Genomic DNA, 6,625 nt, shown 5'->3' on the forward strand with positions numbered 1-6,625 from the left:
GCTTAGAAAACAGGCCTTGGAGAGTCTAAAAGACTAGGTTTTAAGATTTGCTTCTGTCACATACTGGCTTCCTTTTTCTGGGCAAACCACTTAGATTTACTGCCCTAGGCAATTAAACATTCTCTACAAAGCAGAGAAAGGACTGGTCTGCACTGTTAGAGGGAGTTTTCTCATTCAGGAATTACCTACACCAATGTAACTACTGGGACAGTTTATATTCCCCATAATAGGTTTGAGGGAACTGCTTCTACTCAAGAGGAAATAATTTCTGTCTTTACAAATTGCTATGGGGGGGAGGATGGAATCAAGGAATGGTCAGATGAGAAAGGTAATTAGCCATTGCTGACGACTCCTGAGATACCTGTCACCCACTATTTGTGGGTTTGAGGATTTTTGTTTTTGCCTCTCTGAGTATATACCCAAGACATGACATAGTATAGTACTTGCCAATATTTGTCAAAAATGATGCATTTGTGAATAAATTATACCACTGTTAAATGATTGTGGTTAGAAATTCTAACCAATAAGATCTTGAGAGTCCAAATTGCCAACAGAAGCCATAGGATTCAGAAAAGTATTTGACAAATGACTAACTGGCTTAAGAAGACATTGTTTAAAAAAGATTTGAATTTCCAAACCATAATTTAAAATATTGGCTCTTGTTCAAGAACTGAGTGCATAATGAAGGCTAATAGCATGAATGTACTATGTTCAGAGATCCATCCTATTGTAAGCAATTTCTGTCCACAGTTTCTAGGTTAGGCTGCTTGTTGCTTATTGGAGAAAGCTTTTGGATCTGTCACTTCTCAATTAGCCTTTTGTCTTTAAAAATGTGGTTAAATACTGCAGATAGATGCTGCTACGTTATAAATTAGCACGAGTATTGGCCTTATATCCATCATCTGATTTTGGAGATTTCTCAAAAGCCCACCCCTCTCTGCAGTGTCACTGATTTAAGAAATGTCATAACACTACCTCCTCTCCCTCTCACTTCAGAATCTTCCAATCCTGTTCCCTCTCCGCAGTAATGAAAAACCAGATGTCTTGATTCCTATAATTTTCTATTAACTATTTTTCACTCCCTCAGAATTTTGTATTAACTCTGAGAAACCAAGCTTTTGGGTCATTGGTTTACCAAGAGCTTTGTACTTGATTTATTTTGCCAGGTGCATGCATTGTCAAATTGTTGATTTCACATGATTTCCTTCCGTAAACAGGTCTAGGTGTAATTACTTGATTTCATTATTCCACCCTAACATTAGTAGTCACTTATGTGTGTGGTAAAGGTCACTTGTATATTTTCCATGTTTTCAAATAACACAAGTGGAAATAAAATAAGTGGGGCTGCCAGAGTCTTAGGAATGAATAGTAAGATACCAAGTTGGCTCATGACTACATAGCTGAGGCAAATCAAAATATATTAGATTCTCCTCTGCAGGCCGGGGACTACTTGGTGATTCCTCAACCCTTTTTGTTTTCCATTGTCAGGGTCTGACTACATACCAAGGGATAATTTCACTATCTTTTCATTATTTTTCCCCTCCAAGTGAATCATAGGAGATTGTTCCTATTTGTGTATGGAGCAAAGAATGATTCCATACTTGATTCTTCCTAAGTACAAGAAGGTTTGTATGATGGGTCTCATAACCACCAACAGACATTCGAAGTCTCTATAGATACTATGATGGAGGAAGAAATGCAAATTAGGATATAACTAAATAGGCCACTTTGGCTAGACCAGTTGTTTACAAAAGTAAAGCAAGTGAAATCAATGTAGGTTAGTCCCTGACTGAGGAATTTTAAATGCCACACTGAAGATTTTGTACTTTGTACCCTATCTTGGCATTCTATCTTCTACATTAGAAATTTAGCATGAGTATGATAAATATGGAAATATGTATAGAAGAATTGCACATGTTTAACATATATTGAATTACTTGCTCTCGAGGGAAGAAGAGTGGGAGGAAGGGAGGGAGAAAAATTTGGAACACAAGATTTTACAAGGGTGAATGTTGAAAACTATCTTTACATGTAACACTTGTAGGGTCACTGAAGGCCCAATTTAAATGCAATGTTTTGTGAGAAACTATTCCTGAAAAATGCTTTAGAAACTCATTCCAGGGGGGGCGGAGCCAAGATATGGCTGAGAAGGCACACATGACTCTCTAAGCTCTTCTCATTCCCCTCATAATCAACTATTTAATTCAGCCTCAAAAACAGTTCTTCACTGCTCAAATTCATGAAGATTAGAAGCACTACAACTTACCAGCCGAAGTCAATTTGGAAGCTCACCAGGAAAGGTCTGTCCTGAGGGGCCAGGAACTGAGTAGCACAGGCAGCCAGAGGCTAGCATCCTGAGCAGACCGGGGGGGGGGGGGGGGGGGGGGGTGATCTCTGTGGCTAGAGAAGTCATAATAGAGAGGAATCTGTTATAGGCTAACTGTTCTGCCTTGACTACAAAGCAGTAAACTGGCAGAGATATTAAAGTCTGAAACAGAGGGTACTCTAAAAAACGCCAGAACCTAACGGACTGTAACTCCTCAAACCCGGAAGTGACTCAGGCAGACTTTAACGCAGCCCTACAGCCACATCCCGCAGTTTGGTGCTTTTGTTGGGGGCAGTTACAAATCTGCACAGCAGGGAGGGCACAGCCTGGGCAGCCTCTAATCGGCACAGTGGGGGGCTCGGCCTGGGCAATAGATCTTCCCCAGCAGACTGCTTCTCGGGCAGACACTTCCTGTCCCTGCAAATGCATTCACTGCTCAACTGCTAATACCCACAACCCCAGGGCGGGATTTGGCTTGGGGTAGTGAAACTCTCACTGCTCAATGTCTAGCCCCAGGGCAGTCGTTATCTCACACAGCAGGAGTTGTTTGCAGGGCACTTTCTTTCTTTCTTTCTTTTTTTTTTTTAATTTTTATTTAATAATTACTTTATATTGACACTCGTTTCTGTTCCGACTTTTTTTTTCCCTCCCTCCCTCCACCCCCTCCCCTAGATGGCAAGCAGTCCTTTATATGTTGGATATGTTGCAGTATATCCTAGATACAATATATGTTTGCAGAACCGAACAGTTCTCTTGTAGCATAGGGAGAATTGGATTCAGAAGGTATAAATAACCCGGGAAGAAAAACAAAAATGCAGATAGTTCACATTCGTTTCCCAGTGTTCTTTCTTTGGGTGTAGCTGCTTTTGTCCGTCATTTATCAATTGAAACTCAGGTCTCTTTGTCAAAGAAATCCACTTCCATCAAAATATGTCCTCATACAATATCGTTGTCGAAGTGTATAATGATCTCCTGGTTCTGCTCATTTCACCTAGCATCAGTTCATGTAAGTCTCGCCAGTCCTCTCTGTATTCATCCTGCTGGTCATTTCTTACAGAACAATAATATTCCATAACATTCATATACCATAATTTACCCAGCCATTCTCCAATTGATGGGCATCCATTCATTTTCCAGTTTCTAGCCACTACAAACAGGGCTGCTAACAAACATTTTGGCACATACAGGTCCCTTTCCCTTCTTTAGTATTTCTTTGGGATATAAGCCCAATAGAAACACTGCTGGATCAAAGGGTATGCACAATTTGATAATTTTTTGGGCATAATTCCAGATTGCTCTCCAGAATGGTTGGATTCGTTCACAACTCCACCAACAATGCATTAGTGTCCCAGTTTTCCCGCATCCCCTCCAACATTCATCATTATTTTTTCCTGTCATCTTAGCCAATCTGCCAGGTGTGTAGTGGTATCTCAGAGTTGTCTTAATTTGCATTTCTCTGATCAATAATGATTTGGAACACTCTTTCATATGAGTGGTAATAGTTTCAATTTCATCTTCTGAAAATTGTCTGTCCATATCCTTTGACCATTTATCAATTGGAGAATGGCTTGATTTCTTATAAATTTGAGTCAGTTCTCTATATATTTTGGAAATGAAGCCTTTATCAGAACCTTTAACTGTGAAAATGTTTTCCCAGTTTGTTGCTTCCCTTCTAATCTTGTTTGCATTAGTTTTATTTGTACAAAGGCTTTTTAATTTGATGTAATCAAAATTTTCTATTTTGTGATCAGTAATGGTCTCTAGTTCATCTTTGGTTACAAATTTCTTTCTCCTCCACAAGTCTGAGAGATAAACTATTCTATGTTCCTCTAATTTATTTATAATCTCGTTCTTTATGCCTAGGTCATAGACCCATTTTGATCTTATCTTGGTATATGGTGTTAAGTGTGGGTCCATGCCTAATTTCTGCCATACTAATTTCCAATTATCCCAGCAGTTTTTATCAAATAATGAATTCTTTTCCCAGAAGTTAGGGGCTTTGGGTTTGTCAAACACTAGATTGCTATAGTTGACTATTCTGTCTTGTGAACCTAGCCTTTTCCACTGATCCACTAATCTATTTCTTAGCCAATACCAAATGGTTTTGGTGACTGCTGCTTTATAATATAATTTTAGATCAGGTACAGCTAGGCCACCTTCATTTGATTTTTTTTTTTCATTAATTCCCTTGAGATTCTCGACTTTTTATTGTTCCATATGAATTTTGTTGTTATTTTTTCTAGATCATTAAAATATTTTCTTGGAAGTCTGATTGGTATAGCACTAAATAAATAGATTAGTTTAGGGAGTATTGTCATCTTTATTATGTTCGCTCGGCCGATCCAAGAGCATTTAATATTTTTCCAATTATTTAAGTCTGACTTTATTTGTGTGGAGACTTTTTTATAATTTTGCTCATATAATTCCTGACTTTCCTTTGGTAGATAGATTCCCAAATATTTTATGGTATCAACAGTTATTCTGAATGGAATTTCTCTTTGTATCTCTTGCTGTTGGGTTTTGTTGGTGATGTATAAAAATGCTGAGGATTTATGGGGATTTATTTTGTAGCCAGCTACTTTGCTAAAATTATGAATTATTTCCAATAGCATTTTAGTAGAATCTCTGGGGTCCTCTAGGTCATATCATCTGCAAAGAGTGATAGTTTGGTTTCCTCATTGCCTACTCTTAATTCCTTTAATATCTTTCTTGACTCTTATTGCCGAGGCTAGTGTTTCTAATACGATATTAAATAGTAATGGTGATAGTGGGCAACCTTGCTTCATTCCAGATCTTACTGGGAAAGGTTCCAGTTTTTCCCCATTGCATATGATGCTTACTGATGGTTTTAAATATATGCTCCTGACTATTTTAAGGAAAAGTCCATTTATTCCTATGCTCTCAAGTGTTTTTATTAGGAATGGCTGTTGGATTTTATCAAATGCTTTTTCTGCATCTATTGAGATGATCATATGGTTTTTGTTTGTTTGGTTATTGATATAGTCAATTATGCTAATAGTTTTCCTAATATTGAACCAGCCTGCAGGGCACTTTCCCAGCTGCACCCTGCAGGCCTGAGTTACTCCCAGGTGGGGAACTCTTTCCCAGCGCACTCCAGTACCTCACTGCTTTTTGTAGCCGGCTGGCAGGACAGCTACCCGTCCATATACCTTTCACTGCTCTGCAGAGGAGGTTAGTAACCTCCTGGCCCTGAAGGCAGACCCTACAGGTTTTAACAAAATGAGTAAAAAAAATCAAAAGAACGATTGATAGTTTCTATACAAAAAGAGAAGAGCCTTTCAACCCTGAAAAGACTAACAGCAGAGAGTCTCCAGACAATTATTGGTCCCAAATACAAAAGGCTCTCGCAGAGGAGACTATTAAAAACCTTAAAAGAGAACTAGAAGAGAAATGGGGAAAAGAAAGAAAAGCTATGCAAGAGAGTACAGAAAAGGCATAACTCACTAAAAGAAAAATTTGATAAAGTGGAAAAAGAAAACAACTTCCTGAAATGTGAATTGGAAAAGGTAAAAAACTCCCAAGAAGTACAGGGAAACAGAATTTATGAACTGGAAAAAGAAAATAACTCACTAAAAAAAAAAAATAGTGAAATGGGAAAAAATTCCATAGAGCAAAGCAACTCAATTGGACATATACAAAAAGAAGTTAAAAAAAAGTTAATGAAAAAAATAACTCACTAAAAATCAGAACTGAACAAATAGAAATGACTGATTCATTGAGACATCAAGAATCAGTCAAGCAAAACCAAAAAAATGAAAGATTGGAAAAAAATGTCAAATATTTACTTGGAAAAACAACAGATCTGGAAAATGGATCTAGGAGAGATAACCTGAGGATCATTGGACTACCAGAAAATTATGATGAAAAAAAGAGCCTACATACTATTTTACAGGAAATTATCAAAGAGAACTGCCCAGAAGTAATAGAAGGAAGGTAAAATAGGCGTTGAAAGAATTCATCGAACACTTTCTGAAAAAGACCCTAAAATAAAGACTCTGAGGAATATTGTGGCCAAACTTCAGAATTTTCAGACTAAAGAAAAAATTTTACAAGCAGCCAGGAAAAAACAGTTCAAATACCGAGATGCCACAATAAGGGTCACGCAAGATCTGGCTGCCTCAACATTAAAGGATCAAAGGGCCTGGAATCAGATATTCTGAAAGGCAAAAGAGCTTGGAATGCAGCCAAGAATAAACTACCCAGCTAAGCTGAGTATTTTGTTCCATGGAAGAAGATGGACATTTAATAAAACAGAGGAATTCCATTTGTTTCTAAGGA

Source organism: Antechinus flavipes, chromosome 1 (genome assembly GCF_016432865.1).
Source record: "Antechinus flavipes isolate AdamAnt ecotype Samford, QLD, Australia chromosome 1, AdamAnt_v2, whole genome shotgun sequence".
Classification (NCBI taxonomy): Eukaryota; Metazoa; Chordata; class Mammalia; order Dasyuromorphia; family Dasyuridae; genus Antechinus; species Antechinus flavipes.